At 42.1% G+C, this 19,993-nt stretch overlaps 1 protein-coding gene across 4 annotated transcripts in view; it reads right to left on the bottom strand.

Annotated features, from left to right (window-relative positions):
- The window catches only part of HGF (hepatocyte growth factor), a 479,128-nt gene that overhangs the window by 29,811 nt on the left and 429,324 nt on the right, over positions 1-19,993 (bottom strand). The gene's annotated exons all lie outside the window — the stretch shown is intronic.

Below are 19,993 nucleotides of genomic sequence, written 5' to 3'. Positions count from 1 at the left end.
ACTAAGGTGAAATGGTTGGCCCATCAAGCCTAGCCACTCTGAAGAAGGAATTAGACTGTGCCAGGAGTGGTCTTCAAACACTGGTGATTGTCCCCCAGTTAAGGATGGCCAAGGACAGGAGGCCGGGAGGTCAAAATAGGCCAGGTAGCCGAGGCTAAAATAGACCAATATGCAAAACCACCTCGGGAACCACTGCCTGCCTCTGTTGCAGGGAAACATTGGCTTTGTATGTGGATTGTAACAGCTGCAAAGAAAGCCACAGAGCTCCCTCAACAATATCTTGAATTCCAGGATGTATTCAGCGATCAACAAGCCAAACAGCTCCCACCCCATTGGCCTTACAATTGCCAGACTGACTTGGTTCCAGGGGTAGCAGTGCCATGGGAAAGAATTTTTACTCTCTCAGAAGGAGAAAACGAGCATTTACACCAATACTTAGATAAATACTTGGTAAATGGTTCTATAAGATCTTCTTGGTCTCCCACAGTTTTGCCAATGTTCTTTATTCCAAAAGTCAATGGGGAGCTAAGAACTTCAAATGATTATCACGCTTTAAATAAGGTAAAAGTTACAAAATGCTACCCTTTGCCATTGATACTAGTTTTGCTGGATCAAAAAAAGAAGGCAGTAAATTATACAAAATTAGACTTAAAGGGATGAAATCACTTGGGTTGAATGCAGTGAGGTGATGAGTGGAAGACAGTCTTTCACACATGCTATGGCTTATTTGAATACAAGGTAATGCCCATTGGATTATGCAATGCTCCTGCTGCATTTCAGTTCTTCCTAAATTATGTGTTGCGTGACTTTCTAGATTCAATTGCTATCGTCTATATAGATGATATCTTGATTTACTCTTCCATGATCTCTAAACATTACCAGCATGTTTGTTCAGTCCTGAAAACCATTCGCCAGCATCATTTATTGTTCAAAATCAGCAAACGCTAATCCCATGTGACCAAGGTGGAATTGCTGGGAGTCACACTTTCTCCATCTGGACAAGAACTGGCAGAGCACAAAGTACAAGCAATAAAAACTGGCCAGTAGCCCAAAATGTAGGTGCTTCTTAGGGTTTGCAACCTTTTATCATCGATTTGTTGACTCATTTTCCAAAGTAGTTGCACGCATAACATGAGAGCTGTGAAAGAACACTCTGTTTATGTGGTCCCCAGAATCAGAATAAGTATTCCAACAACTGAAACTGGCTTTTAACATGGCTCCAGTGTAATAATCCACATTTGTAAAGCGCACAATCACCCGGCAAGGGTCTCTAGGCGCTGGGGGACGTCGGGAAGATTAAGCAAGCTGTTGCCCAGAGTTACATGGTGCTGGGCTAACCTGCCGCCGGTGCCGGGGATCGAACGTGATCCCCAGATTCCAGAGTCAGTCGCCCTAGCCACGGCGCCACACCTCTTCCACATAGTATTAGCCCATTCTGATCCAGACAAACCATTTGTTGTTGAAACTGATGATTCAAGCATTCCCATAGGGGTAGTACTTTCAGAAAAGAATGTGAGTGCTGGACAGTTAAATGCTAATGCATACATGCCCACTATGCTGAATGAAGTTGAGATGCATTGCGCTATCATGGAAAAAGAGCTGTTGGCAAATTGTTATGCTGTTGAGAGTGGATACAGTACTTAATGGGAGCCAAGCACACCATTGCATTATATTCAGATCATCGCAATCTGCGATTCATGAAATCAGCAAGGTTGTTATCTCCAAGCCACCTAAGTTGGATGATTTTTTTTGTGGAGTTTGACTTTGTCATAACCTACTACCCGAGAATTAAGAACAAGAAATCGAATGCTTTGAAATGTGAGGATATAGAACAGTTTTTACCTGATGAACAGTCCAAGTCAGTCATTGAAACTTAGCAAGTGGTATACATTACACAAACCGATATATTACTACAAATCATTCATCAGTTCATGAAAAAAGCAATAAGGAAACAATGGCTCTCAAGTCATACTGAGAGATAAAATAAAGAAGCTTTACTTGTACAAGACACTCATTTGTTGGTGCGAACAAAAGAGTTACAAAGCTAGGTGCTGAATTGGTATCACTCAGCTCCATATGCAGAACACAATGGGGTCAAAAAGACACTAAAAAGAATAACAAGCATTTGCAATGCAATAGGTCTCGCATTTGTGAGAGTTAGAGCTATTGGCGTTGTGCTTTTTTATGCAGTTTGGAGTGGATGCATGTGGTGTGGAGTGGAATTATGTGGGTTGGTTTGCAATTGTTAGTTGTGGAATTCTGTGTGGTGTAACAATCTGAATGAAAAGAAGACCAGAGGGGTGGGGGCGAAGGGGTCAGCAACATGGAAAGTGGCGGGTGGGAGAGGAAAGCAACAACCCATGTACAAAAATTGCACTTCAATTAAATAGCACTTGAATGAAGGCGCAAACGAATGGACACCAATTACATGTAATGAATCTGTGCCTGGTCCCTGCGCCAGAGAAAGGGATGGAAGTGACACATGGGATCTGGTGGCCTTTTAGGATGCAGTAAAGTAGAATGACAGATTCCAACAAAGGGCTAAGCAATGGCTAGGTTGCCAGCCCTATATTATATACAATAGAGGTAATCATGTTCTGATATGTTACCAATTAATATAGGCCACACTCCTAGAGCTGCCAACTTTGGAACTGAGAATCCGATTGATTCACAGCATCAGTTGAATATCCTGTGATTGTGGGCAAATCACTTAATCTCCCAGGGCTCACTCAGATTATTATCCTCTTTACGGTGATAAAACCGGTACAGTTGAGAGTAGTAATAATAACATGTGCTATTAAATGTGAAGAGTACCGGAATAGCTTTTAGTGAGCCTCTACTTACAAGGAGATAAAATATCCCTGACCTTCGACAAGTATTTTGCTGTAAATGTGTGCTCTAAGCAAACACGTTTAAGCTAAAGCATCCCTGCTACTCTACCTTTCCGTATATACAAGTGAAGGATTAGCGTATTATTTAGTTCAGCAGCAGGCCGCCCAGGGCTCCTATAATAAATGGGAAAGGTGGCGCTCCGGTTTGGTATAGTGCCCTGTGTAATGTCAAAAAAACACGAAAAGAAGGCGGGGTACAATTTCCATTGAGTAATGAAAAATATTTTACTGGCAGTGCTACAAAAAACAGATGAGACGTTAGCTTAACACCTTATGTTTCTGGGGCAAATCACATAATCTCTGTTACCCAAAAATATAAAATCTGACACTATGCAGTGCAATCTGGTACTCCTGTAAAGTGCTCTAATACCGTTGGTGCACTTTTGAGCGATATAAAACTGTGATGACAAAAAAAAGGTAAAGAATGGACCGGAAAACTCGAGTGCTTTTAATTAAGATGCCAGCTACATGCATGCAATTTGTAGGTGGTTACGTAACATTTATAAAAATGTCTTAACTGCATCTATCTGTATCGAACAAGTACACTAGGGCTGTTATATTGTAACACACAAGTTGTGCAATGGCATGGGAAGTAGCACACATAAAAGGTGAATCAAATAATGCAAAAGGCACTGCAGGCACCTGTCTTTTCGCTGAACTCATTACCGCGGTACTGTTGTGTTTTGCAGGCAGATAAACGAACATTTTCAGTTCAAGTCAGTGATCAAATTATACTACTCGAGTCAACAGCAATTGTTTCCTGTTGGCACTTTTTGATAAAACTCTTCTGTAAGTAATGTCAAACGTGTCGCCGCCATGGAGTGAAAGAAAACAAAGCGAGCAAGGTCCGCTAAACCAACGTTAGACCTTCCCCTTGTGTGCATAGCTCCACACCATGATGAGTAAATTGCATTCTAGGACTTGTAGTCCCGCTGTTTAAACAGGCCCTGCTAGCATATGCAACTACATGGAAGAGGGTACGACAGAAGCTGTGTAAGCATCCGAGTCACAAGCAGGCGGTTGAAAAATGCTGACTCAGCTTTTAATTAAAAAGCACCCTTTGCACTGTAACGTATTCAAGACATATTAAGGCATGTTTACAAAATCCTTTGCGGCTCGACAACCCTGTAGTCTTTTTAACAGGCGTTTAACAGCATGTATACCTCGTGTACATAAACTTGCTGATCTAGCCCCAACAAAAACGTGCAAACATGCTCGAAGGGCCTGCAGCATAAACCTTCTCCCTACATTTAACAAGAACACCACGCCCCCGAACCGCGCCTGCAAAGCCGCATGCCCCCGTCTGGAATCCACAGAAAGGCCTTTTCGGGCCTGGAACTGTTTGCGCACTTGCCGTGGGCAGCATTCCCTAAGACAGGTGATGCCTCGCACCCGCCAGGCAGGGACAGCTGAGGCAGCCTCTCCCAATTCCGTCGTGGGCACATAACGAGAGGATGAGTTTATATAGTGCGCTTTGTGTAAAGTGAACCGCCGTAGTACAGCAGGGTGAGTGTGTCCCCGCCCTAGACCTCTCTTGCTCTGGCAGGGCCAGGGTGCCTCTCCGCAGCTGCAGTGACAAGCTCATCCTGAGTATGCCACGCAGCCAACAAACGGGCCTATGATTTACTGCGTCATCAAACGAGAACACTTCCATAGCTAATAAAAATAGTTCACGGGAATGGGCGTGTCCTCTGAGGGCTTATTCTATGGTATCTCTTAAATTGCATTCTCCAACTAATTATTCTCCTCATTTCAGAATAAAAACATAAAGTAACACAAGCACCGTTTCTCTCCTACCTCCTCCACCGCCGAGGAACGCTCTGGAATGACGGCACAAAAAAACAAGATGACGCACTCCATTCTACGTCTTCCGGAGACGAGCACACGCACACAAGCTGTTCCAATGTGAAGTGCGGGAAGCGCGTTCACGGATTCCAATGTGAAGCGCGGGAAGCGCGTTCACGGACGTGAATCGGCTCGTGCACCGAACTGTAGCTGGTCTATACTCCCTTCCCAGCCAACGTAGCAGCTATAATACTCGCTGCCGGCGGCAGCGCTTCGCGCTGCGAACGGCAGCGAGCCCTAAAAAGGCAATTTTTAAAGCCCTCCATGGAACAGGATGTGGAACTCTTTATCAAAAAATGTGAGGTGTGTGCACAAGTGACATCAGATGACATCAGATGCTAAACCACAAGGGTTATTGCAACCACTTCCCACATCAGATCTACCACAGGAAACTATTTCACTAGATTTTGTGGTTGACTTATTTTGGTAGTAATAGACAGTCTAATGAAGATGGGACATTACATTGCCTGCTCACAATTACCCACAGACCCATTGGCAACTGGCACATCTGTCACTAAAAAACATTGTTTTTTGGAAAAGCTGCTGTTCCTCATTAAAATGTCTCTCTCATTACCTACAAGTATCCATCCACAACCAGACGGACAAACAGAACATTTAAATCAGGCATTAAAACAATGCTTGAGTTGTTATGTGGATGAAGTGACTGGATCTGTTATGGTTAGCAGAAATCATGTATAATAGTGCCCAACATGAATCCATCAAAGTAACACCATTTTAGTTTACTTATGGGTTTCATCCATGCTTCATTCCTTTGTAACATTCTCATACAGAAAACAAATTCCCTGAAGCACAACAAAGGGTTACACATATCCAGTGAACTACACAGAAGCCCATGGCTCACTTACAGGATCCAAGCAATGGTATAAGACGCAAGCAGGCAACCACAGAAGGGTGAATACGGTATATCATGGGGGTGATAGAGTTTGGCCATCCACCCCTAACTTACAATTTAAGAAGCAGCATAGTGTCTTCCTTCCTAAATTCATTGCCCCAAATAAGTGGTTAAAGCAGCATTACCACATATGCTTAAGATACACCCTATATTTCACACTTTTTTGGTGAAGCATGCACTCTTTCCAGTTCAGAAACCCCCCACATCCAGTTTGGTGAGAAGAGAAAAATAATACAAGGTAAAATCTACCTCCAATTCCAAATTCAGAGAATTTGTCTGGGAACCAGCCTCAGGTGTTCATGCCCCCTGGCTTTAGAATGCCCATGCTTGATATCCTACAAAGACTGGATCTTGTCAGTGTCCTTTAGGGAGAGGGCCCCGTAACATAGGAATGCTGTCAGTACAATTAGGCACGTGAAACAGCCCTTTAGAAGCAATGGGATGCATTCTGAAGAATGCCCAGAGATTACAGCATATTCTAACATGGTATCATTGGTATGCTTGTGATTAACAAAAACTAAACACCCAAAACTTTCATGCATAACTGTAATATAGAGGTCATGTTTTTAATGTGCTTATGAACCTGAAAGGTAGAGTGTACTTGCACAAAACGGAGGCACAGGAGTGGGTGCCTCGGCACAGGAACTAAATCAGAAAGAAGAGGAGAGGGTGTTTATGTCCTAGCTGACCACTCAAGAATTTGAAGACATGCTCGTAACCTACTCACCAAATTAGTAACAGGATCGGGGACAGGAACAAAGGGAGGTCTACCCCACCATAGAACCCTTGGGGAAAGCACACCTCACAGAACATCTCAATAAGGGTGCAGATAAACTTGCGCACACAAAAGTGGAGAAGTGTGGCTCACTGGTTAGAGCAGGCAGACCCTGAAGCAGAGGTCAGACCCGGACCAGGGTTCAATTCCCGACGTGGCAGGGTCTTGAGCTCAAATGTCGACGGACTCGATAATTCTCGTTTCGGTGCCTGACCTAATCATGGGTTCACACTCTGCAACTCTGGGCATTAAGCTTGCTTAATCTCCACAACGGCCCCCCGCGGCGGGATGCCTGGCTTTCACCTTGGGGATGCCCTGTAGGGGCTATCTCACAGGGAAAAGCCAGGACGGGTTCCCAAGGCAAGCGCTTAGAGACCCCTGGGTTATAAGCGCTATATAAATCTAACATACAATACAATACAATACAATACAAAAGAAGAAAATACTGGTGTTTGGGCTTCACTGCTTAATACAATACAACTGGCTGTCAACACAGTGCAATTTCAATCTGATAAGATGGAGATCCAACTAAAACTAGTAAATACACTGGCAGTTTTACTGCAGGCAGTGTTGAGAAATTGGGAAATCTGAATGGTCTAATAACCAGAGCACAATCCAGCTCCCAACTCAGATGCTATTGCGACCGGTTATCGACAAACTATCTACACTGCCTTCAATTTTAAGTAGCCTGGTAAAGGACATCACAAGTGTAACTGCAGGGAAAACAACAAAAAGTCAAGGCGATTCTATCATTCTGAAGGGACCATCCAACGATCGAACAACCAGCAATAGGCATGGAGGAAATGTCAAGGTGGTCACTGAGAACAAGGGCAGTTCCAGAAATGGAGGATCTCCAAAAGGTAATGCAAAGCAATGCCGCCAACTGAAAAGGAAGGGGCGCAACCAAAAGCCCCAGACAACTGCAACAGCTTATTTCCCCATATTTTCAGATCCAGCTAACAAACGTGAGTCGATCCTAGCTGACCCAAGCACTGTAAAACAAACACAACTGTCACCAAACATCCCCAAATATCCTATGGAACAAGAAGTAGCCCTACATCAGGCTTCGGTAAGCAGGCACGTGGAGAAATCAGAGATGGCAAGGGACAAAGGGACACATCTATGTCCTTTTTAGACCACAAAGAGGCCGAAAAACAAGATTTGACTATTACTCCTTCCACAACAAACCCGGACAGCGGTCATAATACTCAGCAAACACAATTCCAGGGCATGAGCGGTGAGACAAGGGTTCCACAAAAATCAGCACACCCACAAGAAACAATGGGAGAAGCGTGTAAAGCCAAGGCTAAAGCCCAAAATCCAACCGACACAAACTATACAAATACTAACAATAATCCGAGTTTAAACAACAAGCCTAACCAGGATCCATTGCTCAAGCCTAAAGGGACTATCACTTTGCTCAATGGGAAATCGAGCTGGAGGTTTTCGGATAGAGGGTTACATGCCAAGGGGCACACTTTAAAACAAACCTCCCCACGTCAAGTAAACACAAGCCCATCCCCAAAAATCTCACGGCTGAAGCTTTAAGCATAAAACTGCAAATACAGCCCAAAGAAACGACCAGCAGTACACTTCATTTCAAACCACTGGACACAGAAAATCCTTTGCCGCCAGCAAAACAAAGAAGACATCAGGCAGCAGAGGTTCTTGTATTTTATCCTCTATATACCTCCAAGGGCTCTCAGGACATAGTAAACCGAAGTAACAAATCTAAGACTAATGGCATCAATACCTACCCTCGCTGGCATAAGGTAAACGGACCTACTCTCTATAGAGTTCATACGTACCACCAACCCACAATGTCCAGAGACCACAAACACAACGTGGACCAAAAGCTTAATTGCAGAGCAATCTTAGCCGAATTGGCCATATTTCAAAGCTGGGGCATTGATATTGCCTCCTTTCAAAAACCAGCTTATACATCGCTATTACTAAGTGACGTTAACCTGGGACCCGAAATCTGCCAAACTTACCCAAATTGTGTACTCAGAGGAGCACGGGGTAGATCCCGCCAACAGAGTGCCAACACCAATTGGAACCAACAAGAAACGGCTCCACGGGCAGCTGTTAGAACAAGCCAAGGCTTGAACAAGGAACTAATATCGCGCACTATCACCTTACGCACAGAGGAGCATTGACGCAATCGGCGAGATAGACAGCAGAGCTAAAGAATCCCTGCTCAGACTATGCACGGGAACATAAACGGCTTAGCAGCCAAAATTGAGGACCCTGATTTCCTGCAGTATGCAACAACCTTTGATATAATTTTCCTTCAGGAAACCTGGCCAGCAATAAGGAGGGGCATATTTGGCCATTGCTCTGGCGGACTGACAACCTACATCTCTACAACAAGAATACCCTCATTGACTATTATGGACTCAATGTTAAACCCAATAATACCAGTCACAATTTCAATCCTAATTGCGGACGAAGAAACAGAGGTGTGCCAGATCAATTCATATGTCCGCCCTAAACGTAAAGCGAAATACTCCACAGCACTCACAAGTCAAGCAGCAAAGTATGCTACTGAGATGAAAAATCCGATCTTCATTTTGACAGGGGACCTAAATCAGTATCTGATAGGTTCATCACAAGGAGAGAAAGTAGCTATACAAAATGGAATTCACAATATACCAATACAAAGGCATCCACCGCACAGAAAGAAGAAGTACTGCAATAGGCGACTACTTGCAGATCTAGAATATCTAAACCTTCCAGCTTTAAATGGAAGATTTTCAGACGGCACTCTATTTGTTGATTCTTATTATTCCCATAAAACAAGCTCCATACTGGACTATAATTAGAATGGGGAACAAGGGCAAAAGTGATCATCGCCCCCAAGAATTCCAATTACCAGCGAATGCAGCAAGATCAATCAGCACGGACATAACTATGGGTTGTATCTCTATGTCCAACCTTAGAAGGATAAAATGTACAACAAACAACATAAACTCTGAGGATGAAGCAGCAATTCAACTAATCAATTCATTCATCAAAGAAGACAAAATAGATCACTGGGAACAGTTCACAGCCAAGATCCTAAATCGACATGCAGAAACTTTTGTTACAAAAAGAACTCCCAGAAAGCATGGGAGAAAAACAAAATTTCGATGGATCAAAGACAACAGCTGACACACTTCAAAAAATCAATAAATGCAACTTTGCACAGGCTGAGAAGACTCTCAAGGAAAGCCACTGTATGAGCCTCCTTGAATGAGCAAAGGGCAAAATTAAAAAGTCTGAAATGTAACATCAACAGGGAGTGTGAGAATGAGTTTAGGGCTAAACTCTTCCACGACCCAAACAGTAATAATAGCGCCCGCTTCTGGACGCGGTAAATGGGATTATTCACCCACACAATAAAGGTATTTGGTCACATATTTTGGAAGCAAACTAGCAAACAGATAGCGCAGGAACTCTCAAGGCTAATATCAGGACATCTGGAGAACAAGCCGGAGAAAGCAACGTTGAGATGAGGGATCAGGAGCTGCCACCCAAAGAAAACAGAGCATTAAGCACAGATAACTGCTCTCTGCCCCTCTTAAATAAAAAGCAGATAGGTAAAAGGAGGAAGGAAGGGGCTCTGGGTCCGAACGGAATTCTACTGGTCCTGTTCAAAGCAAAGAGCAAACACTGGGCTGACATCCTGCAATTTGTGTTTCTGGAAGTCAGGCGACTAAACAGAATACCGGTCATGGAAGGCCTCAACAATTGTGCCAATCCACAAAAAAGGTGATGAAGCTCATCCCAACAACTACCACTTAGTCGCTCTTATAGACAATGAAGCAAAATACTTCTCGGGCACTATACTAGAGGAGCTGACAAACTGTTGAGGCGACTTCGATAATACCACTGAATCAGTCCGCCTTCGGCACATTGGGCAGCACATCGACAAATCTTCTCACTATTTCACTAATAATCGATGCAGAAAACGCTTCAAAACTACTTCTGCATTGATTCAGCGCTGCCTTTGACAAAGTTGAGAGGGGTAGATTGTGGGGGAAACTGGTGCAATGGGGAATACCGCAGCATATGTTAAACATGCAGAAACTTCTCCATACGGATACCTGGGTGCAGGTGAAACTAGGTGGCGGTACCCACATTTCGTTGAAAGTTCCTACAACCAAGGGATTAAAACAGGGCTGTGTGCTTGTACCGACCCTGTTCAATCTGTACATGGCTCACTTACCAAAGGTGCTCAACGCCTGCAATTCCCATTCACCAGTAAGTAAGTAAGTAAAAATTCTTTATTGTTTGATTATTTAAAATCTTACAATACTTCCATTACACAAACATTTTCAGTTTATATAGTACAATATGATAAAAAAATAAAAAAACTTTTGTCCTTAAAATTGAGATTTTTTCCTCATCTATTTTTCTAATTCAGTAGTTATTATCTTTAAAAATTTTACAAAAGCAACGTTCATGACTATATCATTTGGATGCAGGCACATTATCAGTGCCTGCCTGCATGTTCTTATTTCCCGTAGATTAAGGTGAGGTTTGAGTAATGCACATCTTTCCCTACGAAGAGCAGGACAGATACATAGGAGGTGGACAATATTTTCTTCTCCACCTTTGCAAAGTCTGCACAATAGACTGGAGTTAGTTTTTTTCCCTGGCAGAACGTGACTAAGGCCTGGCAGAATTCCAAATCTTGCGTTCATGAAACATTGCTTACTTCTTTCAGACCATGGTATCTCCAGGTATTCTTGCACTTTCTTTTTTTCATGTCCATTTATTACTGTCCATGAGTGTTTTCTTTTTGCCAGCACGTTTTTGTCATGTAGAAGTGGTAGGTAATTGGTTGTTCGATTCACAATTTTTTTAAATGATCCATTGTTTATAGTATTGTTCCATATAGTCATCAGCGAAAACTCTTCTAATGCCTCGTGAAGATATCTCCAAGCAAGTGATTTTTTATTATTTTTTTCTTCTTGCCAGAGTATTTGTGAAATTTGATTATCATGGTCATTCTTAAACCTATACCACATTTTAATAAACTGATCTTTTCTTGCTAACTCTTGATTGTTCAAACCGAATTCCAGTCTTATTTGTGCTGGCGAAGCATTGTTTGGGAGGTGGAAGAGAGATCTATATACTTTAGAAAGTACCTTATTAATTAGTTCCGCATCGGTGCCCATTAGTGCCTCACTTCCATATGTAATAGTTGGGAGCAATTTAGCTCCTATGATTTTCAATAATGGCCCATAAGTTAAATTCCCAAGGGATTTTTGTGCTATCTTGAATGCTGCTGGTAGTGAGTTGGCTTTCCTTTGGATGTCCTGTTTCTGAAGCAGATAATTTCCCTTCTGGTCAAACAGTACACCCAGATACTTGTACACCTCTATTTGTTCAAGTTGATTGTTTCCCATGTACCATTTATTTTTTTGTCTCACATTTTTGTTCCTAGACACCACCATGATTTTTGTTTTAGTTTCATTAATAACCATTCCATTTTCATTTGCATACAAGAGTGTTCTGTTAATTAAACGCTGGAGACCTATTTTAGTGTGGCTTAGTAGAATGGCGTCGTCCGCATACATCAAGTTGGATATCAGCTTATCCCCCAACTTAGGAGGATGTGCATTAAGGTCATCCAGGTTCACTGATAAGTCTCCTAGAAATAAATTAAAAAGGAGGGGGGCCAGTACACATCCCTGTTTCAGCCCTTCCAATGCAGGAATTTCCTTTGTTAATGATTGACCATCCCCCATCCTTACTCTTACCCAGGTTTTGTTGTGCAGCAACTGTATAAGATTTAATCACACAGCTGGGATGCCTTTTTCCGAAAGTTTTTTCCACAATAAGTTTCTTTGCACACAGTCAAAAGCAGACTTAAAATCTTCAAAACATAGATACAAGGGCAGTTTTATTCTAAGTGATTTTTCGATTGTTAGCGATAATGCCATGATATTTGTCATTGTTCCAAGCCCTTTAATGAAGCCAGTTTGATTAATTGGCAAAATATTGTTTTCTGTTACCCATTCATTTAATTTATTTAAGAGTACTCCAGCAAATAATTTGGCATCTGTGTCCTGTAGGGTAATAAATAAGTCTATAGTTCTCTGCAAGAGACCAATTACCTTTCTTATATATAGGAGAGATTAGAGATCCTCGCCAGGAATCAGGGATTTTTCCCGTCTCTATCACTTCTTTGAACACTTTTACCAAGTACGTCGACCAAATTCAGGATTTTCTTTATATAGGGCAAATGGTATCTCATTAGGGCCTGGCGCCCCATCTTTCTGCTTCTTAATTAGTTTTATTAAGTGCACTTTAGCAATTACAAATTGTTCTTGCATCTCATCAATGGCTGTACAGCTGTTTTGCATACTCACAGCAATTTTTGCTGCACCTTTGTTGTTTAGATGTTTTTCTAGGAACGTTGCCCATTCTTGTTCAGTTAACCCCTTCCATGCTCATGACGAGCTCAGCTCGTCAAGAGGCACAGTTGAGCTGTGCTGATGACGAGCTGAGCTCGTCATGAATATAGGAGCTTTCCAATTTCCAGCACAGGGGAAAAATAACCACAGCAGCGATGTGGTTAATGTTGATGAAACTACCAATTTGTTTGGCCGTACTAATTTGTTTATAATTTTCCAGAATTCTCTCGCATTAGCCTGTTTACTTGCATGCAATAGTTTGGACCATAATTCCTGTTTTGCTTGATATTTCTCATTCCATATAAGTTTTTTTAGGTGCTGGTTCACTGTTTTTAAGTTAGTCAGGGTCTCCTTACTATTCGTTGTGGAATTTAGTTGTCTTCTTATCCTATTCCGTGCTCTTTTTAACTTTGTTATTGTATATGGAAGATTCATATGTGAGTCTTTTACCTCTCCTTCCTGATTCAACCTCATATTGCTTAGGTTACTCCGGGATTGGGGTTTCACTAGTTTCCTAGTAAATTCCACTCACTGGTCAACTGCTGACTCATTCCTATTTTCAATGAAGCAGCTCCTTATAATATTTTCCACCTTTTCATTCATGCTGTCCTTATTGAAATTAGTCCAAATTAGTTTTTTGTAGTTTATCGTTCCAGTATATCCTGGCACAGTATGATATTGTTGGTTAATGTTGTTTGTAATATTGGTGGTTATTATCTGCTGACAATGGTCACTGTCTTCGACTTTAACCAACCTATAAGAGATTATGTTTTGAAATATATTCAGTGAGACCATTGTATAATCAATCCTGGAGCTTGCATTATGGGCTATATATGTGTATGCAGGCGGTCTATCGTCTTTAAATCGACCGTTTAGGACTCGCAAACCGAGCGCTTCCATATCCTTGATGAATGTTGTACCTATTTGGTTTCGCCCCTTGTTGCTCGTAATGCCTTGATGCTCTTGCTGCGGTATTGACCATTGTAGGTCCTGGGATTATGATTCATCATCTCTTATAAATGGTATTAATAGGTTCAGGTTAAAATCCCCAGTCATCACGTAGTCTACTAATGGATTATTTAGCATTTGTTCCAGCAGTATAGTGTTAATGGTAGCACATGTATCAGTTCTGCTTGCTTTTGTTGGTTGGATGTATACGTTGATCAAAATTATTGACCTATCATTTTGCTCAGTATTTTTGTATTTCAGTTTTACTATAAGAATGTTTTTATTATTTGTTGCAATTTTTTCATGTTCTGCTTGCAGTCTACAGGAGACAAAAGTTGCTAACCCCCCACTTGAACGACCATATCTGTGTTTTTTGCTTGCATTTTCATAGTAACCTACATAACCATTCAACGCAAACTGGTGGGGTTCCCAAGTTTCTTGTAGAAATAAGATTTGACATGGTATGGGTATACACCTTATTTGTGCGTTGGAAAGTTTGGACCCTACTCCATTTATGTTCCATGAACACATTCTCAACTCAGTTTCTTTTGATTCGGAGATGGGATTTTTAATTCTTCATTGTTCATCATTGTTATGCAGAGCCTGCACAATCCATTTTTCGTTTATTCCTGATGTGATATCATTTGTGGAAGGTGGCGGTGCCACTCTTGATGAACTAATGGATCTACCCCGTGCGTTCCTAAGTACAGTTCCTTTTTGTGTGGTATTTTGCTCTGTTTGAACCGAATTTGCCTCTTTAATAAATGGAGTCGGATACACCTTTGGGGCCTGCTTTGTAATAACTATTCCCCAGGCTTTAAATGTTGGAATTTCTTTTAATATTTTCTCTGCTATTGGCATTGAATTAACCGTGACCAGTGTAATTTCTTGGGAGCTGTTCTTATCAGCAATAAATTCAATGGAGTTGATGTCATCATTCTTGATATTGATTAATGCTGGGATTGATTTGAATAATCTGAGGATGTTCCCTCTATTCAATGTATCGTATCTGCCTCTGGATTCATATTCAGGGTTAAATATCAGTTGAATTTTCTCAGCTACCACTTGATTTTCTTTAGATGGTGTTTCCGTTATTTGGTTTGTTTTATATCTAATTGTTTTTTCTCCTTCTCGTTTCTCAATTATTAATTGATCCCAATACGGAGGTTTACTTTTATGCTCTACTATTGCTTCTGAGTTCCATCTTGGTATATCGTTCTTGATTTCCCTCAGACATGGCTCTGTGTTTCCATTGTAAAGCCAGTCTTGATGATCGCAGGATTTACTCATTGTTTTTAGTGACTGAGACATTCCATTCCTATGATCCTGTTTAGAATCGTTGACCTGGGCTTCAACTTTCTCCATTCTATTTTGTTTTTTAACTGGAGGGTTCATTCTAATCATCTCATTTAGTTTTATTTCATTTTGTCCTTTTTTCTCCACATTGTGTAATAGTTGTTCCTGAAAAGTGTCTTGTTTGAATATTGAGAATACTTTCTTAGGATCCTTGATGGACAAAGGAGAACTTTTTCTTTCCTTATTTAGTTCTTCTTGTTGTAGTACTCTATTTTTTATTATACCATCAGATTTTATTGTTTCTTCACGTTCTTGCTGACTGGACTTTGTTGTTTCCTCATTTTTCTGGTGGCTAGACTTTTGATTTTTCCTTGCTTTGCGTAGTTTTTTCCTTTGCCTTTTTGACATAGTATAGCCTGTTGAATCTTGCCTCCTACAATCATATTTTACTATTTCTGCTGTATTCATATCCTCTTCGTACATTGCATTCCTTTGGTTGATTTCAGATAAAAGGTCACTTACATCTTGTGTTTCTTCTTTGTCCTCTGAAAACCTCACTAATACTTTTTCTTCTTTGTTCGTTTTAGGGATGGTTTTGTCATCCTCCATATTAACTATATCCATATCTTTATTTTTCCTTGTACTCACTTCCTGCTCAGTTTCTTTCTTTAGAGCATTTTTTGTATCCTCTATTATAGTATGCAGGACCTCCGGTATTGCTGCAAGTTTCTCCAGTAGAGGGGAACAGATACATTCCATGTCTGTTTTTTGTTTACCATTTTGGACTCTGATTATCAGATTATTAAGCTGCGCGAGTTTGTTGTCTATCCCTGCAACTGCTGTTGCCATCATTGTGAGGAGATCAATCTGAATGTCCATCTTGTTCGATTGATATTTTAATGCCTCTAGGGTTAACGTTGATGTTTGATAGAATAGGTCGCATTTTATTCCACCAGTTGGCATTTTTGTTCCAATTGGGTTGTTTTCAAGTGGAGTTTCATTTATAGGATCTGTTAGAGAAGCAAAATCTGTTTTATGGATGATATTTGCATTTGCCTTTGGGAGCACATCCACTCTTGTGGTGTTATTTTGCCATATTTTCAGCTTTTCATGGTTTCCATAATCATTATTGTGATCCAGTGTATTAATTGGTCCGGTATGAATATCATCATTGTATGACTGAGGTTTCTTCCTAATTTCTACATTTACTTCCAATGGTATTACTGTCAGTTTTGATTCCATCATGCTGCTGGCAGTTAGTAGGTTTTGTTTTTCCAGCATTCCTGGATCCTTTAAGTTAGCTAGGTCGACATTAAGTGAGTCCGGAATGATGGTTACATTTAGGATATCGTGATCATTAATTTGGAACTCATAGTCCTTCATTTGTAAATCGCAATCTCCTTTTAGGGGGGTGCTTTCAATGATTTGACTATTGTGTTTTTCGGTTGACATTGGGTTTATTGGCGTTTGTAGATTATCCTTTTCCATATCCTTATGCATAGTAATAATAGCACCAGCCGGGTCTTTCAGGAACTCAAACTTATCCGGTATTTTTCCCGATTTTGCAAACATTCTGGCTATTGGTGAGTGTTTGTTTGATTTAGTCTTAGAGTATTGGCTTTCACATTTGGCTGCTGTAGTTTCTTTGTACGTCTGGCAGTTGTCCCCGTCGTTCTCACTTTGCCAGAGCGCATACTTACTTTGTGTTTTATCCTGTTTAATGCTTACTGCCCACTATTTATTCAGTTTCCGGGTCCTCAGGCTTAGGGATAACACAGTTCTAATATTTCAGGTTCTTGCAAACTATCAACCTGTACTCTGCAGTAGCGTTTGTTGTCACAGTGCTTTTCTCACAGCGCTCACGCTTGCATTAGACCCACTTTCAGCCCGATTCCCACTTGAATGGAATGGAGTTCCGGGGAGTTTTTTTGTTTTGCAGTGGCGATGTCTTCCCGGCAATAAACTCTGCGTGGCTCCACACTCACGCACTCACGCCCAAATACAGCAATTGATCCACTAGCCCTCAAACTCACAATCTCTTGGTCTTTTTTTTTTTTTTCGTCCTTCCTCTGGGCGGGTATTAGAGATTGTCACAGGGAAGTGAGTTGGTATAGAGCTGGGTTGTAAAGGTTACCTCCTCCAATGACTGCTTGCATTGCTGCACTTCTATGCCTTCCCCCACACCCTGTGTGCGTGCCCCTCCCAGCCCGTCTGCCCTATCGATGAGGGACAGCTGCCGTCAGAAAGGGAACAGGGTCAAGGGCAGGGAGATTGGCTGAGCGCTAAAGCAGTAAAACAATAAAGCAGAGCAAGAGTCCTTACCTAGAGACAAGTGTCCTTGTGTGCTATTAGTCCTATTCACCAGTATTCACCAGCACCAACACGCCTCCTTAAATCCTCTGTAAGTCCACAGTACCACAGGGTACTGTAAAGTGATTCAATCGCCATCAATCGCCTTAGATCAATATTCTCCTTGTAACAACAGATGCCTTTGAGCAGTAGTTCTTCTCCCAGTACAAATCCACAGCAAGGCAAGCAGCCCAAGGCAACCCCCCTGCTGCCGGTGCTGCTTGCTAGGAAGCCAAGAAGTCAGCTGGTCGGCGTAAGTGGTACTGTGATTCCCAGCCCCCTACCGGCAATGGAGTGGGGTGGGAAGTTGCCGGCCAGTTTGTGCCGCTGTTCGTGCCTCTGTGACCCCCTGCGGGGTACTGATGCAGCTGCCGTGGGTTGGGGGGGTCAGACCTGCACCTATGCCGTCACCTATGCCGTCACCCTGCCCCCTGACCCCTGAGGTATGGACGCCTGAACGCCTGGCGTACGCCTGTGGGTGGGGGGCGACACGGGAGTGACACGGGAGCAGCGCCGCTGCAATGCCGCTGCAGTGTCACTGTGGAACGGCAGAGCTGCTAGGGGCTTCGGAAGCTGTGAATCTCTGCTCGCTTTCCGCTTTCTGCTATCCGTTATGGTCTTCTGCGGGTCTCTGCGGGGTTCGGGTTCAAATCCCCGCTCCGTCCTCTGCACGGCTTTGGGTTTCGGATCAGTGACCACGCCACGCCACTACAGCTGCTCCGCTTCGTGAGTCCGGTCTGATTCTTGCTGCTCTTGCTGCTCTCTGACGCCACCTCGTGTCAACAGTCCCATCCGCAGATGACGTTGTTCTGCTCAGTCACACATACGTTGGTCTCCAGCATTTACTGACAGAAAACAACTTAAAAATAAATCTGAGCAAGACAAGGACAGTGTCAATAAACTACAAAAAGAACCTTCATTAAAACTGTTTCCTTGGTGCTTTAAAGCTTGACCCAGTGCACGAGTATAAGTATCTTGGAGTCACATTTGTCAAGGAAGGGTCGTTTTGGCGCCAGAAAGAGGACACCAGAAGGAAAGGTCTGCTGATTGCACTAACACTGAAAAACCTCGCAAATAATTTGATGGGGCAAACCCTGACTCCATTTCTGAAGGTAGCCCAGGATAAATTACTCCCCTCAATTACCTACGGCAGCAAGGCAATGCGGGTTAGAGACGCCAAGGAGCTGGAAAAGACGCAGCTGAAGGCTTATAGAATCATGTTCAGCCTTCTGTCCTACACATCACCGGCTCAAATAAGGCTGGAATTTGGCCTTCTGCGACAACATCTAGCTAGGCACGGAGCTTATATCATCTGCTTGCATAGGATCAGAAGTGCCACCACAGATACGTTAAATTATCTGCTGTGGCAGGACATACAACACAGGGAGTACTCCGAAGCCAGACCTTATCTACAGACAGCCTTAGAATCTACCCAACTTACAGAACTCTGGGACGCACAAATTGGCTACCACAACTTTAAAAAACTGGTCTGGAAAACCTTAAAAGAAATCTCCTTGGTGGAAGATAAAGCAAGCTTCTCACACATATCTCACGCCTAGATGACGTTTAATTCCTATAAAACACAGGCTCCGCAACCATATTTTAACCAGAGTTACCCAAAGGCCATAAAAATTGACTTTTTTAAGGTACAGATTGGGAATCCTTCTGTACACTTAGCATCTTCCACCATGGCAAAGGTCACAAGCACAAGAGCCGTGCAGGTTGTGCAAAACCAAACAAGGCGACATATTACATCTAATCTGCTTATGCAAGGACCTGCATCAAGCACGGAAACAGCTTCTCAAAGAACCCTTCAGACAGAAAGGCATCCGCACCAGGAGGCAAGCGGTGCTAGCATGCATAAATCCAAAATACACACAACTAAACTGTAGATTGGTCAAATTCCTTATGATGGCTGTACAGAAAATGCTCAAGATTACCAAAATCTGAACCAGGCCTGGGTAGCACACTGATAACAGGGACAATGTCCCTAACCAGTACATAATAAGAACAAACTGCCAGAAGTAAAGGGATAACCCTCTAAACAAGTGGAGAAATCCTGACCAACACAACCAAGATGACCTTCAAAAGAAACCCACGGAACATGTGTCTGCAAAGTGTAGTATCCAGACAAACAATGGACACATATTATGCCTATAATTAACTCTGTCTCTATTTTTGTGAAGACTCATCCAATATTCGGTTTTAAATTGGGTTTTAATCTAAACATAACCGTGTATAAACTAAAAAGAATAATATATGTAATATTGTATTTTATGCAGCAATTCTGCAATGGTTTTTAGTAACAAGTAAGAAAGACGAGCTACATGAGAATTATGTTGTGATGACACAGCCAGAGTAAAATGAGAGTCAATGGTTTTTATTTTAACTTTATTTAATTTTGCTTAAGAGGGGTAGTACGGTGGCCCACTTGATATAGAAGAATTCCCCTGTAAAGAATAAGCGATTCCTCATCCTGACGCTCCCTCCCACACCACAGGATCCTAGTGGAGAGTATAAGGAACTGAGGATCTATATTGATTTCCATTACACTCCTCCCTGTTCCCTT

The sequence above is a fragment of the Lissotriton vulgaris genome, chromosome 1_1 (assembly GCF_964263255.1).
Source record: "Lissotriton vulgaris chromosome 1_1, aLisVul1.2, whole genome shotgun sequence".
NCBI lineage: Eukaryota > Metazoa > Chordata > Amphibia > Caudata > Salamandridae > Lissotriton > Lissotriton vulgaris.
Note: the sequence above shows the minus strand (reverse complement) of the source record. Positions and strands in the feature narration are given on the sequence as shown.